Source organism: Lissotriton helveticus, chromosome 8, assembly GCF_964261635.1.
Source record: "Lissotriton helveticus chromosome 8, aLisHel1.1, whole genome shotgun sequence".
NCBI lineage: Eukaryota > Metazoa > Chordata > Amphibia > Caudata > Salamandridae > Lissotriton > Lissotriton helveticus.
Window position 1 is genome coordinate 1,710,596,011 of NC_136069.1, and position 22,931 is coordinate 1,710,618,941.

General features: G+C 44.0%; 1 long non-coding RNA gene across 1 annotated transcript in view; it reads left to right on the top strand.

The window, feature by feature from the left end:
* The first annotated feature begins 567 nt into the window (after positions 1 to 567).
* Positions 568 to 22,931, top strand: part of LOC144772171 (uncharacterized) — a 245,950-nt gene continuing 223,586 nt past the window's right edge. The window contains exons 1-2 of the long non-coding RNA XR_013599678.1: positions 568 to 674; positions 15,789 to 15,889. This is a non-coding gene — a long non-coding RNA (uncharacterized LOC144772171). The remainder of the gene's footprint in view (positions 675 to 15,788; positions 15,890 to 22,931) is intronic.

Sequence of the window (22,931 nt, forward strand, 5' to 3'; positions counted from 1 at the left end):
GAAATAAAGAGTTTAGAACTCTGTTTTTTGTTTGTACTATGGCAATAATGGCATTAAACTGCAAAACATGAAATTGTTGTCTGTCGCCATCAGAAACCAATAGACCTGTTTCAGTCAGACTGCCTCAGCTTCAATATAAGTCAGAGAGAAAATACATTCTCCCCACCATTTTTTTTAAAATGTCCCACTTGCCTGCTCTAAAACATTGGGATATATACTTTGTGTAAAATCTCACTTGCTCTAAGTTGCCCAGAAACACAGCTTCATATTTGAATGCAACCAAAGGTTGCCCTGAGTGAGAACCGAGCATCCGAGTAATAATAACTGAGGCGCCAAACTCTGACCATTGGTCAGTGATATATGTATTGTCATGAGATCCTCCTTCCTCTACGTCACTTCCTGGATGCAGTTTGGTACTTCCGGCGCGCCCCGGAAGGGGTCTGCAGGTGCCCAGAGGCGCGAGCTCACGAGGCGGCCCTGTATATGAGCAGGGCCTGCTCCAGAGAATGCATACAATCCATGCCTCACCGGAAACGGAAGTGAGCGCGTTCTTCTCGTCACAGGAAGTGCGGACAAGAGAGCATTGTTTGTAGAAATGCTATGGACGTCCATCTGCCTAACCACTGCTGTGCACGTCACCAGCCTCCTCGCTCAGGGTTATTCATGGTTTAGAGGTAAGCCTGGGTGATTTTTTTATCTGATTACTGGGGACTAGGCGTATTTTGCATGAGGTTTTTAAACCACTTATGCTTTAGGTCTCATTGCTGTTTTCAGGATGCTGGGTTGAAATGTCCAAAAATTTGAAATTTCCAGCAGCCAGAGGTGAAACAGGACAGGTGACAGGTGTCTCTCCAGTGCCAGGAACGGTTTCATATTACCAGGGCCCCTGGAATTATGCGATTGTGCGGCCACTCTGATTTTTGCATAATTTTAGATTTACTGCATGCGCCTCATAATCCATCATCTGCTGCGCATAACCTGTTGATTTGAACAAAAAAAGGTTCTAGCTCAAAAGTTAGTAAAAACCCAGCAGCATGTGCTGCTGCACAGTAGAAGACCCTTTGCAAAGGTTGGCTGGTCACCTTTCTATAGCTTATTTCTATATAGTGTTGTTAAAAAGACACTAACGAGGTACAACTAATGCCCAGACAGTGTTAACTAACCTTAAAATTACAAAATAATGAAGTAATACTGTCACAAAATGTGCCACATAATGCTGCATAACTGCCTTTTCTTGTTGCCTAATTTACTCAACTGTTCCTCATCATTGTACCCTCCCCTGCCGCATAATTCAAGTGCCCCTGCATATCACCCATGCAACCAGGCTTTGTAGATTTCCACAGTGTGTAATGTGTCACTAGCAGCACCACAGGAGACACTGCACAACACCCAAGTAATCAGACATCTGATGGGGTCCCTTGCTCTTTAGTGGGTACACACTAGGTCAAGTATTCTTTTGGATTCCTGTGATGAGTCATTTTTTGAGTAACCCATCCTTCCATGAAAAGTGTCTTGGTTTTCCAACAACCTCTCTACCTTCATACCACACTCACAATGGAAAGGGCTTTGTTGTCAGTGCTCTTTTTATACTTTAGTGGATTTGGAAAGAGAATTGGCAGTCGTAAAATCTGGACTTCAAGTGGAGCATGCTCATTTGAGTCGGGTCCAGGAAGTGACAGCACTGGAGGACAAGGTGCTGGACAGTTGAGCTGTAAAAATATTCACTTACCTGAGCAGCAGGGTGGATGTGCAGAAGGCTGTGGTTCATCCCTGCCCTGCTGCAGGCTAGTTAAGCAGAGTGGGGCTAAAGCACGTTTAATCCTTCCAAGGGTTCTTCAGTTAATTCTGTGCACAATGTTTTAAATGGTGTACTTCTAGAGCAGTTTCACACTTTTTAAAACAGTTGCTCCATTGTTGAGGCTGGAACTGGATGGCCTGTCATGCAATACCCACTAACAGGAGGTTGTTGCAGTTTGTCGTAGGTGGCTTGTTGTTTGTTCTGTCACAGTGCCCACAAAGTGATTGGAGTTTGTCCTACGTTCTATAAACAATATATCTAACATGTTCACAGATCCGGTTGGAGTCTAAACAACAATTGACATATTATATTTTGTTGTTCTTTTAATATTTATTTATCTATACAAGATATGTTTTTCACACTGTGCAAGTAACACCCTTTTTTGTACCATAGATGTATTCTCATACAACCCACATTCTCATAAATTTTCCAAAAGTATAAATGCAGGCATGCGTTATTGATAACAGTATGGACATAAACGAAACATGTACATAGAAGCATAATTATTCATGCAATGCATAGCCGGTTTTGTGTTCCATTCAATGTTGTGACCGATGCATTTTGGGACTGAAGGGTCCCTTCCTCAGGGGCTTGTCTGTAAACAAACAATGATAAAGTATTCTAAATTAGTATGGAGATGCATACTCAGCCAAAAACCTTTGACGACCTTATGTTGTGCTCTGAAATGGCATGATTAGTGGTGGTTTTGGAGACTGAAAGAGAATCACGAGCAGTGAGAGAGAAAAGTGAATGTTATACACGTGGAACTGCGAAGGAGGCCTGAATGTCACAGTAGCGTTCCGAGTGCCGCAGGCTGCGAGTGAATGGACTGAGAGGCACAGATGCCATCGCTAGTGACCGCCGCTGGCTGATGGGTTCCCACCATCATTTTTACAGTCTTTGACTTTGATGCATGAGGAAAGATTTCCATGTTGAGCCCTGCCTGACCCCAAAATGGCGCCCGCGCTGTGAGCTGTCTTCTTCTTGATCCTGTCACTGCGTCTTTGGGATCAAAGGAGCTATGGTAGGCTGGGCACCCCATCCCATGGCATCTGACATCACAATGCCGATTCCGGGGATAAATCTTCTGGTTAGGGGAATTCCTAAACTACTGTAAGATAAGAGGGAGGACCATTCTATATATTTTTTCAGACATCGACCATTTCCCTAACTCACAAAGAGACCCCCAGTCTTACAAAATGGCAGCAAGACTCCGCCACACATTTAATAGAAAGTGAAAGAAGACTTGCGAACAACAATACCAGAAATAAAAGCAGGACTGCATGAAATTGATCTCCAGCTAGAGCAAATAAGCAGCCATATTGGAACGGTGTTGAGGCCAAGGAGTTTAGGAGATTCGGTCCACCCAATTAACTATCTGGGGCAAATCATTAGTGATCCTTGACTTATTTTATCAGACACTTAGTCATTACTAGTGTAAGAAGGTCAGTTGGTAATTAAATAAGTAATAATTAAAAAAAATGCCAGGAGAGCTGAAAAAAGCAGGAAGGAACTCCTACAATATAATAGGCATAGGAAACAATCCTAATATCTAGTAATTTTTTTAACTACTTGTACCTTAGCACTCCAAAATTTTGTATCAAACAAGCATTCGCTGTCTGGGGAGTGAATTGCCAATCATGACCTGTTTAGAATGTCCTGATTACTGAACTATAGAACAAAACACTACCTAGGTCTATATGTAGAAAGAGAACATAAAATATTGCATTTGTTCAGTGATTTAATATCCCATTGAAAAAGATTCATCTCAATAAAATTATTGTTAACATGACATAGTGCAATATATAAGCAGTGTTGTTGCACGTTCTTCTTCACTTTGATCGCGAAGAACTGATGCAGGCAACCGAAACGTGTTTCGTTACTGAACGTAACTTCCTCAAGGTCTAGCGACTACACCACCTACAGAGTCTTGGAGATCAACAGACTCTATTTGCCTAACCTTAAGATGGCTGCCAAGCTACACTCCCCTTCCTATTCTACCACTCTCGCCAGCTCCAGCAGCCCTTCTCAGGACTCTAGACTTTTGGTCCCTTCCTGACTCTCATCTTTATCCGGCAGAGTCCGAAATGTATGACCAATTCCGGGTGGAGCTGCCCCGACAGCTATAGGGGAGACACGCTCTGGCACACCGCTATGACCGTCATCTACCCAGCTGGATCTCAAACTTATGTCTTGTCTCTTTCTCCACTGCTAACTCTAGGTCCCTTCCTGATTCTCATTTTTATCCGGCAGAGTCCGAAATGTATGGCTGATTCCCGGTGGAGCTGCCCCGACAGCTATAGGGGAAACAGGTTCTGGCACACCACTACCCATGACTTATGTCTCGTACCTTTCTCCGCTGCTGACTCCCTCCTGTGGACTCCCTGCTCCCGTGGACCTTCCTTCGTCTCGCATTCGCATTCTCTCTCCCACCCCTTTACCTAGCCCCCTTTCCCCGTCTATCCTCCATTTTTTTCATCCCCTATGCTTTTTAAATGTTTTTCTGTTGAGACCTAGCTATTTGGCTGATGCCCGGTGAAGCTACCTGATAGCTATAGAGGAGATGTACTGTGGACTTCCCCCTCGGCCGTCACCTACCCTACCAGACTTTGGGCAGATTTTCCCTCATCTCTCTACCTTATTTCCTCCTACCCCTTTACCTTACACCCTCTCCCTTATAAGCTCCATTTATCTCGTCTTTACATTCTTGAAATGTTTTTCTGGTAACTGATGTAATTTTGTAACTTTGTGGAACCCTATGTAAAGCGCTCTGATACCTCCGGATCTAGCCAGCGCTATATAAAACTCAAATAAAGAATAAAGTATATAGAGTAATGCAAAATAAATAAATTCATGCAAGATACCAGCCTCCTTTTAATGCTGTGATTGGCACTCAGAATTAATCCATCCAGCATGTGCTCTTATAAATCATGTAAGAACACTGTCCCAGCCTCCCTAATGTCCGTATGTTCAAAATCAACGCGTCAGAGAATTGGAGTCTACAATTAAAAAGGAAACATCAATTCACTAACCCAATGGCTAGAAAGCGACATATAAGAAAAATATTTTTTTTAATTACCAAAATAGTTACCAAAAATGCTCACCTTCAACATGCAGGAAAGTCTACAAAAAAGCAAACTAGTCAACGAAAAAGCAAAAGGGATTCATTATCAAAATTCTTGTAAATAAAGACACATGAGACCAGAAAATCTAGCCGCTAAATTCGTCTTTGAGAATAATCTTACCGGTACTCTCACGATGCACTCTTCCCAAACCTTGCCGTCAGTGTGTGTGAGAAGAAACACCGAATAGATAACAATATGAATCAGACCTCGTGTTTGGGGAATATAAACATAAACAACGGACTGTTTTAGAATAAATTAGGTCTGCATCCTGTTCGGTCGGCTGCCATATTGCAAAGTGAAATATGCCAAATCAAATGTAAAAAAAATAAAAATAAATTAATACTGGAAAATAAATATTCTACCCGCAGTCATAAAACCAAAAATTCTCAAAAACCGAAAAACCTCCAAACCACAAAAAATGCAACAACCTTAAAAATAAAGTCCATAATTACCATCTGTTTAACGAAAAATACCAATAGGATGAGCGAAAACTCACTGCTCCCTGATGCGCAAATAATGTCAATGAAATATAATCCATCCTTCTACGTCCAGAATAACATTCCAAAATTACACAGGTGCAGTGCCCTCCACCCAAAGAAATTGAAAGTATAAAAAATTAAAATATTAGAGGAAGAATGCTCTGTTAGTTATGATGGTGGGATGTGTGTGCTAAATCCTGGCTAGGGAAAAGGTCATTCAGATTATCAAACAAAACAACTCACGTCTATCCTATCATTGAGTCTGATTGGTAACAGTGTGTCTAAGTATTTAATCCCAAAAATCTCACGCTGTAATAACTTCTTATTGTTAGCTACACCATGTGTCAGTTGTACAGCCTCGGTGATTTAAAATCTTAATTGTGATATTGAATGATTTGCTTCCAGCCAATGTGCTGCTAAACTGGAGGTTTTGTTTTTAGTATGAATTTTCCTTCTGTGTTCAGTCAATCTGACTTTGATTGTCCATTCCGTCTTGCCAATATGAGCTTTGACACATGGACATTTAATGTAATAAACAACATTGCTCGTGTTACAATCTGACGAGTGTCTTATTTGTATTTTTTTGCCAGAAATAGGATGTGTCAATACATTTTCCATAATTGCGTTGCGTTGTTACAGTGAATACAGGTAAGGCACTTGACTGTGCCTTTATGTGTAATGGAGTCAAGGCACTTGTCAGTTGTTGTTAATAATTCCCTTAGATTTGTCCCTCTTGTGTAAGCGAATACTGCCTTTTCTTTAAATAAATCATTGAAATCAGGTTCGTTTTCAATTAATTCCCATCTTGTAATGATGGTGCGTTTAATGGCTTTTGGACATGTGGAGTACTTACTTATTGTCCTTACTCTATATAATATTCTAACAAAACTACTGGAAGCCACAATCACAACCTCCTCATCATAGCAAGGCGGCTGAGTTAATAGACTCAACAATCAAATCAGAGACTATAAGAAATGCAGAGCGATGTTCCTCATCAGAACATTATTAGCCCATAACGGCCCCCCTACTTTTAAGTAATTTTAAATCTACAGTTTTTAACATTTATCATAGTCATTTTTATCGTTCAATTTTGTCATGTTTAAAATTGTAAATGTTAAAGAGTATTATTATATAACATTCACTTTTCTCTCTCACTGCTCGTGATTCTCTTTCAGTCTCTATAACCACCTTTAATCATGCCATTTCAGAGCACAGCATAATGTTGTCAACGGTTGTTGGTTGAGTATGCATATCCATGCTAGTTTAGAATACTTTATCATTGGATATTTTGTTTGGTTACAGACAAGCCCCGGGCACGGCATTGAATTGAACATAAAATTGGCTATGCACGAACTCTGATCCCCTCCCTGCTGGTGCTTTCAAGATTGAGAACATCTCAGTGGAAAAGCTATCCCGCTAGACCCAGTGCCTCCAGTGATTTGGAATCTGGGGCTACCTGCACTGGCTTCGAGATTATATTGTATGCTTAATCTGTCATTTGAAGCCGGCCGACTTCCAACGGAATGGAAATACCCAATGGTGAATATGCTCCTTAAAACCATCTTGGAACTCCTCGAAACAAGAGAACATTTGCCCCATCTCTATACTCCCTTTCCTGGAAAAACTGGCTGAAAAGCATATCAACTCCCAATTGACAGAGTTCATCACAGAGAAGAATCCTACAAAAGAACCAATCAGGTTTCCGGCCACAGTATAGTACTGAATCGGCCCTTCTCTTGGCCTCAGAGACAATGTGTAGATCGGCCGTTGAAGGGAAAACTGGGCCTCTTATCATGCTGGATCTTAGCGCAGCATTCGATACGCCGTGTTACTGGATCGACTGTGGACACAGGGCATAAAGGACAGAGCATTTGACAGAGTTTTTGAAGAGGTGTGGCGCCGCGGCCAGGGCGACTGACTCCGGAATCTGGGGATCACGGTTCGATCCCCGGCACCGGCGGCAGATTAGCCCAGCACCATGTGACTCTGGGCAATAGCTTGCTTAATCTTCCCGACGGCCCCCAGCGCCTAGAGACCCTAACGGGTGATTGTGCGCTTTACAAATGTGGATATTATTATTATTATTTTTTGACTGGGTTGCAGACTTCCTTTATAATTGCTTGTTCCAGGTTACTCAGAAGCCATATACCGCTGACATTATCCTATTACAGTGGGGCGAACCTCAGAGATTGGCACTGAGCCCTACTCTTTTTAACCTTTACCTGCGCCCATTGGCCAATGGTATTGAGGGCAATGGAGTGAACATGGTGTCATATGCTGCTGACACTCAGCTTATCACACTGGCTCATGATGAAGCTAGGGATGCAGCACATTTTAAATCTTGTCTCACTGACCTAGTGACATGGATGCAGGCTAGTTGCCTGAAGTAAAATGCAGATAAAGAAGAGAAGCTGGTGTTTGGGAATCAGCCCTCTATCTGGTCCTCAGCATGGTGGCCGATGGATCTGGGCCCCCTCCCCCTCCCCCGATCCCAAACCCCAAAGTGAAAAATCTAGGCATCCTCTTTAACGCCCAGCTCTCTTTTGAATGTCAGATCAGGGCCTCAGTGGGCATATGTATCGGAGTGATGAGACTGTTAAGGAAAAAGGCTAAAACGGCCCGCGGCACAAAAAAGAGTAACGCATGCCCTGTTGGTGTTGCCGCTTGACTACTGCAATGTGCTCTGCTTGGGGACTTCCAGAGGCAGACTGGCAATCCTGCAAAGAGTATGAAACGCAGGAGTTATGATGTACTAATGAGATACTGACTTGAAGCCCTGAAAATGAAGTCCATCAACTATTTTTACATATTTGAGAAACTATAACGGGAACCAAAATGGGGGACAATTGAACAGTAGCATGATTGAAAACACATTTTATAAAGCGTTAAAAATAAACACACATTCTCACACAATAAACAATATTTTAAGAATCAGTTTCCAAAACCTATTTTCTGTTTAAAAAAGAACAGCTCTCTGAAAATGTATAAAACAAGCATTGGAATAGCCAACAGGTCACATTTCTGGGACCTTATAAGTGTTTAGCCAGCGCTATTGGTTTTACCAATGTCTTAAAGTTCTGTTGCAGAGCAGTGTGGCTGATGTGCAGCATGTTGAAAAGTTATGGGTAGATATTAATTCGCAGCATTACATCATATATCATTCTTTTGAGGAATTTACTGTTGAACCCATTGGGTTACCCAGCTTTTAGCTGTCCCTTTTTCTGGACAAGTTTAAATCTTGCCTCCAGGGTGCAAATCTATAAGGAACCATTCAAGCACAGACCCTGGCCTACGTGGATGTTAGCCAGTCTATACTTATGGGTATTGTTGCGTGACATTAGAGTCCAATAAGCAACGGTCTTTGTGCATTGCCGAAAGATGGCGAAGGAGGAAGATATACTATACCAAATGGTCTCAGAAAAATGGGGCGATTGCTGGATGTTAGAGGGGGTCAAGTGCCCAAACAGCAAAAAGATATTTTCCAGTGCTCTAAAAGTCTTTTCCCCGAGCATCTGAGTGTGTAAGTATAGCACATTAAAACAATGAAGGGTGGAACAGACTCTAGTGTTCCTGGATTCCTAGTTGTCCCTCATGAGTGCCCTGGTTTTACCTTTCCTCTGTGGAACTTGTAGTCAGTATTGTGCTTATACGAGGGGAAGTACTGTGCTTATATGGGAGAAAGGCAAAACAGCAAGTTCAAGAATGCAGAGTGGACAATCGGGGCTGGATGAACTGTTGGCACTTGACAAAGCAGCTCGACATCTCTTGGTCCAAAGGCTGAGGGACAGGAAGGAGACAAGGGTCCAAATGCAAACAGATAAAATGCCCCCTTATTTCCACTGGTTGGGGTTTATGGTAAAGTAGGTCCCTCATAGCCATGTACCTGCCGCACTGATGACAGTACCTGGCCGCTGGTGACTAAGCCGCCAAGTCTTTGATAAGATTAGCCAGCCACTATAGTTTCCCACCTTTGAATTTAAAATCAGCTTCCTTAGCATTAAAGTTTAGTACCTGTGCCTCTCCACCTACTCAAGCATAACCTGCCCCCTTATTTCCACTGGTTGGGGTTTATGGTAAAGTAGGTCCCTCATAGCCATGTACCTGCCGCACTGATGACAGTACCTGGCCGCTGGTGACTAAGCCGCCAAGTCTTTGATAAGATTAGCCAGCCACTATAGTTTCCCACCTTTGAATTTAAAATCAGCTTCCTTAGCATTAAAGTTTAGTACCTGTGCCTCTCCACCTACTCAAGCATAACCGATTTGGGTGCGAAACGCTGCTCATCAGGCAACGCTACAAAAGAGAGAAGCATTTATAAGCACTGGTGGGCATATTCACAAGGAGTTGACTCTGATTTATCCCCACCTTAACGCAGGAAAAGTGGATATAGATTTCACACCCCATTCACAAGGTGGTGCAAACTGCAGACAACACCAGTATTTGCACCTTAACTGCCCCCAAATTTATCTCCACAGTGGACACCACCAACTAACACTAATGAGATGCAGAGTAGGAGTTCCTGTTCAAAAACACAAGAGAAAACTACAGCATCACATTCACAACGAACTGCCAGTTCTGCATGCAAAAACGGGATAACCCGGTGTAGCACTAGGGATTTTACACCTGCGATATGCTGGTGCTAAGCAGGCCGCCTACCCACAGCATGAAAAGGAGCCCAGCCAAGAGCCACACCTGAAGACCCACAGATGCCATGGAGGCAATGATCATGCAGCTCTGATACCCATGAGGGTCACAACACCCTCCACCCCCAGGTCCCGTCATATTTTTTTAATGACCTGCCAACCCCTCAGCATTCATCCGTGAATGCATTTAAATCTACCACTTGTAGGTGCTGGCTGGCAGGGTCTTTCAATGGAGCAGGGGTACAGAGGTCGGGCAAAGGGCCTCTGATGACACATCAGTCTTTCAGGCTACATGCCAAATGCTAAATGAAACAGACAATGTCTCCTGCATTTGTTAATCACTTGACATCCTAACCCTCACATCTTAATATTTTTAGGGCCATGTTCGTGATGCAATATCGCCTGGGTTAAGAAAGGTGAGTTATCTGGCGCTGATGTGCCGATCCACAGCTATCGCCTGCTAACGCAGGAATAACTATTGTAATTGCAATGTTATTGACGCATGTTTTCTCCGTCGTTCGCTGTAATTATCACCATGTAGCACAGGCTTGTGAATACCCTGCTATCACGGTGATAATAATCGGGGTTAGGCAGCGCTAACTTTTCTGCCGATAAATTACTATGGCGATAGTTACCCCACATTCTTGTGAATATGCCCCTGGGTGTTTTAAAGAATATGAGTACCAGTGAATTAACTCAGCAGAGGTTTGTGACAGTTTTGTCAAGGACTGCATCACAAATGTATTTTCTTAAGAAATGTAAGGTGGCATGCGGATGTATGACGTTTCAGCGCATGCGTTTACCACGCAGATTTTGGGGCGCTGGATAGTGGAATAGTTAAATTTACTATTCCAACTCCAGTCCCCGTGGATAGTAGGGAAGGTTTTGGATAGTAAATTAAACAATTCCCTATCCTACAGCGCCCTCCAGCGCAAGTCGTTTTAACGACTTGCGTTGTAAAACCTGCGTGGTAAAGGTACCACGTTGTAAAAGTTGCGTTGTAAAAGATGTTCCCCATGGCACGCCTTGGTTTGGGAGGAAATGGCTGATGTTGAGGGAAGGGTTTAAATGTAAACTGTTTATAATTTTTTCTAATTATGCATCTCTGTTGATTTAAACATGTCCAGTGCAGGAGGGGCTGTTGTCCGACCATTATGTGCCTGGTAACAGAAAGAGAGACATGTCAACAGCAAATTAATTCACATTACTAATAATACCTTGTTTTTGTTTTGTTTATTTCTTACATTTTTCCTTACCTGAAAGTGCTGAGTGTCCATTGTGCAGTTCACAGCATATTAAACCCCAAGCCTCCACACTCAGCAAACCCTTAGTCAATCGAGGGCATGCGGCGTGCTATAATCTCTAAGTGGGAAGGTGGTGGGTCATAAGCACTTCATCAATTGAACTTCAGCCAGCGAAATTAGTGATGTGCATCAGAGTCGGGGGCACCTTTGCATTTTATTACACGTTTTTAGCTTATTCAAGCCCAATGCTGCCAAAAAATTTTGAATTATAAGTTAAGGTTAAGATGGAGAAATACACAGAAGTGAGCTACAAATAAAGTTCACTTTACCAGGGGCACCTTGAAAGGAGGGGCCCTGGGCAATTGCTAACCTTGGCTATGCCCTTAAATGTCTCTGCTCACACCTTTTATGGTGCTTCTTGATAATTTGTGAAGCCTGGTCTAAGTAGGAGATCCTGACATCGAAGAAGGGTGGTTGGGAGAAGAATGCGGCATGATTCTGAACATTCTGTGGGTCTGTATGCTAAGTTCCTTTAGTTTCAGGTGCATATTCACAAGAATTCATATCCGAATTATCCCCACTTTAGCACATCAAAAGTAGTGAAAGAATTAACACCCCATTCTCAAGCTGGTGCAAACTGCAGACAACACCAATATTCCCGCGAAAACTGCCCCCAAATTCATCTCCACAGTGGACACCACCAACTAACACTAAAGAGATGCAGAGTAGGCATTCCCGTGCAAACACACACAAGAAAACCACAACACCACATTCACAACGAACTGCCAGATCTGCAAAGCGAAGCAAAGCAAAAACAGGGTATAACCCGCGGTAACTCCAGGGATTCTACACCTGCCTTTTGCTGGTGCTAAACAGGACGACTACCTGCAGCATGGAAGGGAACACAGCAGGAGCCTTTTAAGATGCAGGTATTCCAGATGGAAGGGGTTTGTCCAAGTTAGCGCCACTAAAATGACAGTATTACTTGTTAAAACAAATGGTCAGACTTCGAGGAAGCTGATTGCTGCATCACAATGCTGCCAGCCTCACAGTGACACCTGGCTTCCAGCAGGGGCAGTGTTGGGCCGGGAGCTAAAAGTAGTGATGATGGGACTTTTCAGACGATTATCTGTATCGCTGGATAAAGCAGGATGTTCATTCGCCATCGCGATGATTAGTACGTGGGTTTTGACATCCCTTTCTTGTTACTATGCCATGTACAGCAGGTTTGAAAATACCCCGCTAACATGGTGATATTAATCAGGGTTAGGCAGCGTTAACTTTTCTTGCGATGACTGACACTGGCGATAGTTATAGCCTGTCCTTGTGAATATCCACCTCACTTTGTAATATGTTGCTGCATTAAACTTGTGTCTTGTTTACATTTTGAATTCGTAGCGCACGGGTCACTAGGGAAACTGTTTTATAATTGTGGACTTCCTGGGAACTTCTTAAAGCTCCGGGCTCTTTTCAATTTCAACCACTCACTCTAACGGTACCGCAATAACTACAGGCCGTCCAACCCTTTATCCTTTAAAAACAACCTGTATATCTCTCGGACCTTTCCGCCTCCACCCTTGCCTGTAAGCCTCTTCTGTGCCTATAAGCAGGGTGGGCCACATTTATCATTCCTGGTATCTCGCAGTTACTGTCACTTGCATATGAGTGAGCACCTCTCAGGGTGACATTTCTGCACAATCAAATATGTCACAGTAGGCAGCAAAAATCAGCTGGGTTGTAAGGACCACACAGGATGCAGGCAGAGTGAAATCCCTGCAGAATAGAATCCGTCAAATCAGGAAGCAATGCTCAGAAGGTTCAGCACCTGCTGCATAGGTCGGTTGTACACTGCAGCTTTGGGCTCGAAATCGAAAAAGGTCTGTTTCATACAGAGCAGCACTGTGTAATGCTGGGCAGGCTGCACTGTGTAATTTAGCGCACCACTGTGTAAAAATACAACGCAGTGCTGTGTTGTTTAGGACTCTGTCATTCCAGTCCACACCATCATGCTTGGAAGTGCCGTGTTACACTTCACACGCATAATATCAGATTACTGTTAGTGCCTCTGAGTTTTAAGAAGTAGAATGTCAGACTTTTGATGGTCCCATGGGCCTTGTCTGTGAAGACAAAGAAGCCTTGGACGGTGAGCCAATCCCTCCCCACAGAACCCTGAGGAAGCAGCTTTAAGAAAGTGATGCGCTGTTTATAGGAGAGTGCATGTGAGAGGATGTGGCACAACGGGAAGAGCTGCAGACATTGTCACTTGGACACCGGGATCAAGTCTTGGCGTCGGCTCCACATCCTGTGATTCTGGGCAAATCACGTAATCACTCCGTGCCTACCGAAAATCAGTGTGTTCTTGTGTAAGTGCCACAGCAAAAAAATAAAATGGTTTCCACATTGAGTGTAAAAATACGACAAAAGAATGAGCAGGAAGGAGGGAGGGAGTGTTTACAGCTGATTAGAAGGAAGAGATGGACAACCAGAGAAGCAACCCTGAGACTGCGATGGACAGTGGAGAGTGGAGACCATCGCTGTGTTGTGGGAGGAGGGGTGATGCCATCCGAAACCATCGCTTAGTGAAATTGCCTGGCTGCATCAAGCAACCAAAGGAGGGACAATTGGAAGCAACGGACCAATAGAAAGCCAGTATTTCTGAATGGCTCAACAAAGAACCAATGGCAATACATGGGCGTGCTCACAGCCGATAGACTAAATACACAATTTCTCGCAGGCACTGCCAGGCTCAACCTAAAAAGGCCATCCACTATTTTGTCATCAGTTCTACGCTAGATATCGCACTGAGCAGAAGCATTGTTCACAGCTGAACTTCACAATGGTCATATTTAAACCAGGAGTGCCATCTACAGGCCTCAGCAGGTAATTTTTAAATACAATTTGTATTATGTGTGCTAAAATAAAACTGCAATATATACAATTTAGATTCCAGATTTTGATAAACACATTCCAGGCAGCCTAAACAAACTCTGCATTAGAAAGTAATCGATTACAACAATGTAAGTAAATCCAGAAAAAATAAATCTCCTCAGAAATGTTAAATAAAAAAGAATTTAAAAAATCTGCTATCAAACTTACATCCCAGCATATGTTGCTCAAAAACCTGCCTATCTGGTTTAGTAAGCCAAATGCATTAAGTATATACTACTGGGAAAGTATTGGTCGGTAACTTTGTGAATAAACTAATATCACAACTACACCAGGAAGTTAACTCAAAATGACCAGATCATTAACTTGTAGATTGAAATTCATATTCCAGCTCCCTTATGAACAAACCCCCAGGCACATGCTGGACAGTGCGTCAAAGGCCAAAAAAGAATATTAAAAAAGGGAAAATAGTAATGTTAATGAGATGCAAACAGCTCCTTGTGCAAAAAAAATAATCCGCCTGAAAATATTTTGTAAAACAAAATCTAAAAAACAAAAATAATCCTTAAAAACAGATACACTGGAAAAGAAAATATACACAATTTCTTTTTTATCTTGCAAAGTTGAATCCAAAAGAAGATTTTCATTTGTCAATTCTAGGAGCCTGCAGAAATCCTTCAACATACTACAACTGTTCACAGCAAGTTCTCAAAATATCTAATATTAATAACACAGGTAAAAAAATAAAAAAACAATAAGTACAACATCTACAATATTAATACAACTCCCTGGGCTACTTACCTCAAACACATATTAGTCAGTAAACTAAAAGTCCAAAATAAGACTCCACATGGTTATAGCTCATAGCAGATGTTGTAAAGTGAATTGTTGTTAACAAAAAGGTACTTTAATTGAAGCAGGTGGTGGTGAGTGACTCAGGTGCAAGTTTATTAATTAAACTACACAGTGTGGTTACATGAAGCCTGTTGCACTGTGACTTGAGGTCCAATTTAATAATCCAACTCCAATAGATTCTTACCTCTAAGAAGGTGCTGGTTAGTGATGTGCGGACTAATGAAATACTCCAACTCCACTGGATACTTACCTCTGGGCTGGTGCTGGTCAAGTTATTGAAGTTCAATTTAATAATCCAACTCCACCGGATACTCACCTCTAGGCAGCTGCTGGTCAGTGACTAGGATGCCAGTTTAATAATCCAACATCAGCAGTACTTACATCCAGGCTGGTGCTGGTCAGTGAATAGGGTGTCAATTTAATAATCTAACTTCACCGGAGACTTACCTGGAAGCAGGGCTGGTCAGTATCTTGATGTACGATTCAATAATCCAAATACACTAGGGGGCAGATTTATGAAGGCCTTGCACCGCCGGTGCGTCATTTTTAACATGGGAAAAAGTGACGCATCGGCGGTGCAAGGCCTTCATAAATAAGGCCCTAGGTACTTACCTCTGGTCTAGTGCAGTTCAGAGGCTTGGTAACCTATGGAATAATGCAACCCCACCTAGTTTCCTCTTTTGTAGGTGAAATAAAAGAAACGCGCACAAATTCAACTGAATTCTGAAGACACAAACCATTTCTTTTTTTCAATGCAGCAAATCAAAAGGCAAGAAATAAGCGAGCAGAAAACAACTATTGTACAACCAAGAGCCATCTGAAGCATAACCTGCCAAAGCAAAACGAAAATTAACATCAGGTAACTAATTATTATGATTTTTACTATAAAAGTCCTACCCAGACTATAACAATGACAAGAAAAGTGCTGTACTCTTAATTTAATATTTAAATTCCACTGGTAACTCATCTCTAGACAGATGCTGGTCAGTGACTTGACGTCTATTTTAATAATACAACTCCGCTGTGTACTTACCTCTGGGCAAGTGATGGTCAGGGAATTGAGGTCCAAATAAAAAATACAATACCACTGGGTACTTACCTCTAAACAGGTGCTGGTCCGTGAATTGAGTTCTAAATTAATAATCCCGCTCCACCAGGTACTGACATCCAGGCAGGTGCTGGTCAGTGACTTAAAGTTCATTTTAATATTCCAACTCCACTGGGTATTTAGTTTCAGGAAGGTGCAGATCAGTGACTAGAAATCCAATTTGAAAATCCTACTACATCAGATATTTACCTCTGGGCAGGTGCTGGTCAGTTCCTTGAAGTTCAATTTAATATTCCCATTCCACCAGGTACTTACCTCTAGGCAGGTGCTGAAAAGTGACTAGGGTGCCAGTTTATCAATCCTGCTCCACAGGGTACTTACCACTTGGCAGATAGAGGTCAGCGGATAGGGTACCAGTTTAATAATCCGACTCCACCAGGTACTTACCTCTAGGCAGGTGCTGAAAAGTGACTAGGGTGCCAGTTTATCAATCCTGCTCCACGGGGTACTTACCACTTGGCAGATAAAGATCAGCGAATAGGGTACCAGTTTAATTATCCGACTCCACCAGGTACTTAGGTTAAAGCAGGTGCTGGTCAGTAACTTGCGGTCCAATTCAATAATCCAACTACACCAGGTCATTACCTCTTGGCAAGTGCAGTTCAGGGACTTGGGAACCCATGCAATAATGCAACTCCACCTAGTCACCTAATTTTGTATGTGAAAGAAAACACAAATTCACCTAAATTCTAAAGACGTAAGAAATCATTTATTTTTGTTCAATATAGCAAACCAAAATACAAGAAGCAAATGAGCAGCAAACAATTGTTGTACAACCAAGAGCCATCTGATTTCTACTAAGAAAACCCTACCCGGACTACAACAACAAGAAAAGAAAAGAGCAGTAGTTTTAATTTGTTTGTAAACAGGAATTTCTTTAAAATTCATAACACTATCTCTTAAACAACATCATAACTAATGTGTAAACTTTCTCAGATTGAAATCCTTCAAAAACCAATACCAAAAAAAGTAAAAATCAAGCACACTACATTTAATATTTCTTCTTTTTTTAACAGATTTCACAAAAATGTAATCCTGCAGAAATGCTACATATGTACAATTGAGAGCTGGCAATAGTCTTTTCAAATATGGCTATCCCTATTGCAAAGCCAGATTTGCAGAACCCAGGAGTCATTGGATGTATGTGCAATATTTCTCTTCCTAGTGCTCAGGCAGAGCGGTTACTCTGGAAGATAATGTTGTTAGGTCAACAGAGTATAACCACTCTACCTCTGCAATGGAAATTGAAGTACGGGAAAATGTTCAACAAATTAAACTTCTGGCACACACCTCCAATGAATCCTGTGGAACAATTTTAAGGGAAATAGCCAAATACATACCAGTGCACGTTGCAGGTAGCATGTCCTACATCCCCAACCTTAGACGGACAGTTCAGAGGTAAGTCAAGTCAAGTCAAAGATTAACTTTATTTGGTTTTTCACAACCCTAAAGTGTACACAATAAGAAAGAGAATGGCAATCTAGATTAAAAAATTAAAAATACATTTTCTTACAACTTCACAGTTTTAAAAAATCATCTTTGCAGTCCCAGCTTTGACTATTCATTTTTTAAGAGTAAAGTCTCTACTAATGTGTCACGGGGTCCAATCCTGCCCCGTACCGGACTCTACGTCTCGCTTGCAGGAGTGGTCCGGGCCCTTTAAGGACGACCGGGATTCCTACGAGGAGAATTACCCCCCTGTGACGTGGACGCCGTCGAGCCAATCGGAGTGCGGCTCGGGACGAGAAAAGGCAGACCAGGAAGACGCCGAGGTGTGGATGGTGCGGAGCGCTTTGGAACCGAGGTCCCGTAGAGAAACCAACCACCGAGGAGAAAGGACGGACGCAGGAGCGAGTCGAGGATGTGAAGAACCGAAGCAGAAAGACAACGGAGAAGCCAACGATCGACTTCCTGACCAAGGGGACGGACCAGAAGCAGGGACGCAGGAGAAGCCTGGAGGCCACCGTTCTCATGTATCGCCCAGCCACGCGCAGGAAGACGCGTGGCTACACCAGGTACATGAACGCTTGCGTACCCTATTGACCTTTAAGCGAGTAGGGAAAAGGTAACAACGGGAGGAGGGAGGTCAGACAGGGCACGGGTCCGCTTGAGCACTTCACATTCACTCTTCCGGGTCGGCTCTTCTTGGTGTCGGTATCCGTTGCTTTCCTCACGTGTGTTGCCCTCACTCCCCTCCCTGACGCTGTTTAGAATAATGCAGTGAACTAACAGCCACCTGTCTTTCCTTTGTTTTGGGGCGTGTGAGCGAGAGAGACCCCAGAAGAAGAACGCGCCAGTCTGAGGGAGAGACGCCCCACCACTTCAAGACGGTCCTCATGACGCCACAGCTCCAAGTTGTACTTTGACTATTCTGGGACATTGTTTAAGTTTAATAAAATTCATCAAAGCTTCACTGCAGTCTGGGCTCCTTCCCTCCTTGTACACCCTTAAGGTGACAAGTGGCGAGCCAGCCAGGAGTTTCCGTCTGTTAAGATGGAGGCCTTAATTACCCAAATGAGCGAGGGACAGTCCAAACTGGAGTGGGCTATCAGACAATACACTGAGCAGGTCGAAAATGACCGTGCCACGTTTACTGCTGCTATTCAACAACAGTCTGATCACCTAACCAAACTAGCCGAAGGACAGATGCAACTCATGGCCACGTTAGGACAACATCGAGCTGCCGCACCCCCTGTGGCAGTGGTCCCCTTGCAGAAATACGTGGCAGGTGACGACCCTATCTCGTTCTTTCTGAATTTTGAACGAGCTGCCTGAGCTAGTGCATGGCCAGGTGAGAGATGGCCTTTCTATTTGGCACCCCTGTTAACCGGGGAAGCGCAGGCTGCGTATCAACTTGCTAACAAAGACGGGACGGCTACATATGGACATGTCAAACAGATCGTCCTAGACAGGCTAGGGGTCGATGACGAGAGTCATAGAATACGATTCCAACAGGAAAGGGGGCAACCTAATGATGTTCCAAAAACCCTATTCTACCGACTGAAGGACGCAGCCGACCGTTGGCTAAAACCTCAAGAAGGGAACTTGGAAGAAGTGATGAACAAAATTTACCTCGAACAATTTCTTGAAGCCCTACACTTTGGGACTCAAAGATGGCTTAGGCAGCATGCCGGACTTACGCTAGAACACGCCATTGAAATGGCTAATTCATATGCACGGGCTCAAAGCCGTCCGGTTTTACGAGAACCAGAGAAATCCAACATCAGTAAACCTCCCGGAAAACCCGATAGAAAGCCATTTAAAAGCCTGCCAGAACCCCACCTCAAGGCACGGCCATTAAAACTGGAACCCCCACTTCCGACTAGTCCTCAATGCTACGAATGTGGTGAGTGGAGACATATCGCCAGGTTCTGTCGTAGAAATAAAGAGAAGGAAGAAGAACCTATGGAGGTTGGATACATGCCTCGCGCCATCATGTATGCACAGGAAACCGGTCCAGCCTTTTACGTAAGTGTCCTATTAGACCAGAAGAAAATCAGAGCCTTATTGGATTCAGGGTGTCGTCATTCAGTGGTTAGAGCCGATTCCCTGTCTGACTCCTCCACGATGTTAACATGATCTGTTAGGATCAAATGCGTGCATGGGGACATACGGACCTATCCCTTAGCCAGCGTGAATATTGTCACTGAGAAGGGTACTCAAGTAAGATGTGAGGTAGGGGTGCTCCCAAGGTTACCTGAAGCCCTCATTATAGGTACAGACAATAAATGGTTCCACACCCTTATGTCCGAAGCACTACAAAAGAGTAGCATCCACCCAGAGAGTAAACACGGTCTCCTAGTGGAGGAACCGTGGGCCACAGACACCAACTTCCGTGCTGCCTAACTGAATGATGCGTCTTTAGCCTCAGCATGGCAGAATGCTCATGAAAATCAGGGTCGAGATCCGTTATACTATCCCTGCTTTGTGGAAAAGAAAGGGCTCTTATATAGAATGGCTGATGCACAGGCAACACCACAGTTGATCGTACCCACTTCGTTCCGTGACCAAGTCATGTTTTTTGCCCACACACACCTCCTGGCTGGTCACTCTGGGGCGGAGAAAACCACCCAATCCATTACCCAACATTTTTATTGGCCTGGGGTATACGCACAAGTGAAGAAATATTGCCAAGAGTGCCAGATCTGCCAAAAACGTAATCCTTACGTACGACCAAGAGTACCTCTTGTCCCTCTTCCTATCATAGGAACACCTTTCGAGCGGATCGGGGTAGACATCATCGGCCCTCTTCCTAAGTCCCATCGGGGTTACCAGTATGTCATGGTTATCTTTGACTACGCTACCCGGTACCCCGAGGCCTTTCCTTTGCGGGCAGCCACGACGAATGCCATATCCCAGAAACTGATTGAACTGTTTTCGAGAATGGGTTTCCCCAAGGATATTATAACTGACCAGGGAACCCCTTTTGTCTCTCGCTTGATGAAACAGGTTTGTTCTCTGTTACATTTGAAACATCTGCGTACCTCGATTTACCACCCCCAAACCGATGGGCTAGTTGAACGCTATAATGGCTTGATAAAGACGACCTTGAGGAAGCTGTTAACTGGAGATGGGAAGCAATGGGACCAGTTACTTCCTCTAGCTTTGTTCGTCCTAAGGAGTCAACATCAGAGCAGCATGGGAGCCTCGCCCTTTGAACTCCTTTTTGGACGAAAATCACGTACTCTTTTAGAAATAACCAGAGACAATTAGGAAAAGGAAGGGGCCCAGGATGCCCAAGACCTACTGGACTATTCCCAACAACTAAAGAGTCGGTTACATAAACTACGGACTCTGTCCTATGATACCCTGGAAAAAGCCCAAACCAAACAAAAGACCTTCTATGACAAGGGAAAAAAGTGGAGAGAACTGTCCGTAGGAGATTGGGCCCTTGTCCTTCTCCCCACTTCTACCCACAAACTCCGGAAAGAATGGCAGGGCCCATTTCCTGTCACCTGGAAAATAGGGAGAACCACCTATGCTCTGAAATTATCCCCTACCAGAAACCAGATATACCACATCAACATTCTGACGAAGTGGCTGGGACCCCCACCCCGAACTCCTACCTCTGTATCCCTAGTCACGACTGCCCCGAACACCTTAGAGCAGATAGTAGTGAACCCTGATCTTACAGATGCAAGGAAAAGGGAACTGTCAGAAGTTCTGTTTGGACATCAGACCATATTCTCTGACCAACCGGGTAGAACGACTTTAGCTACACACAACATACCCACCCCAGAGGGCATTGTCGTCAAACAAAAACCTTACAGAGTTCCGGAGGCCCGGCGGTCGTTACTCAAGACAGAAGTAGAGAAAATGTTGGAAGCAGGTATAATAGTTCCTTCCAACAGTAACTGGTCATCTCCTGTGGTCTTAGTCCCAAAACCTGACGGCAGTACCCGTTTTTGCATCGATTTTCGGGCCGTCAATAAGGTGTCCAAACAAGACGGGTACCCCCTGTCCAGGGTAGACGAGTTAATCGAGCGCCTTGGTGAGGCTCAATACATAACAACTATTGACCTCACCGAGGGCTATTGGCAGGTACCTCTGTCTCCACAAGATCAGGAAAAGACAGCATTCACCACACCAGACGGAGTGTTCCACTTCACCGTGTTGCCGTTTGGTTTACACGGAGCACCCGCGACGTTTCAATGTCTCATGGACACCCTCCTTGCTCCCTACACCAAATTCGCGGCTGCTTATTTGGATGATATAGTGGTACGCAGTCCTGACTGGGAGACACATCTAAAACACCTAGACCTCATCCTGTCGGCCCTAGAAAAGTCAGGTCTACATGTAAATTCAAAAAAATCCCGCATAGCCTTTACTCGGGTCAAGTATCTTGGATATGTTTTGGGTAACGGGCAGTTGTACCCCCAAGAAGAGAAGGTAAAGGCCATACAATCGCAATCTTTTCCTGCCACTAGAAGGGATCTCCGAGCTTTTCTCGGCCTTGTCGGTTACTACCGACGTTTCATTCCCCACTTTGCATCTGTTTCAGCTCCCTTAACCGATCTGCTTAAGAAAACAGCAAGTTCATCACACTTTAGGAGTCCCTCTCCCCAGGTTTGTACAGCCTTCCAAATCCTCAAGGATGTTCTATCCTCAGCCCCTGTCCTGGCAACCCCTGACTTTGATAAACCCTTTCTTCTACAAACTGATGCATCAGGTGTTGGGATCGGGGCTGTCTTGTCACAATTGGATAAGGAAGGCCGGGAGAAACCCATTTTATTCTTAAGCAGGAAACTCTTTCCTCGGGAGACAGCATATCCCACAATAGAAAAGGAGTGCCTTGCTGTGAAATGGAGCATTGAGAAACTGAGGTACTATCTTGAGGGCCGTCACTTCACGTTAGTCACGGACCATGCCCCTTTGACGTGGCTACAACAGAACAAAGGTCAGAACGACCGCATTCTAAGGTGGTTCCTTTCCCTCCAACCCTTCGATTTCGAGGTCCTGCACAGGAAAGGTTCTGAACACACAAACGCGGACTTTCTCTCCCGTTATCCACTTTCCCCCGAACGGGAAAAGTCAGGGGGGAGGATGTGTCACGGGGTCCAATCCTGCCCCGTAACGGACTCTACGTCTCGCTTGCAGGAGTGGTCCGGGCCCTTTAAGGACGACCGGGATTCCTACGAGGAGAACTTCCCCCCTGTGACGTGGATGCCGTGGAGCCAATCGGAGTGCGGCTTGGGACGAGAAAAGGCAGACCAGGAAGACGCTGAGGTGTGGATAGTGCCGAGCGCTTTGGAACCGAGGTCCCGTAGAGAAACCAACCACCGAGGAGAAAGGA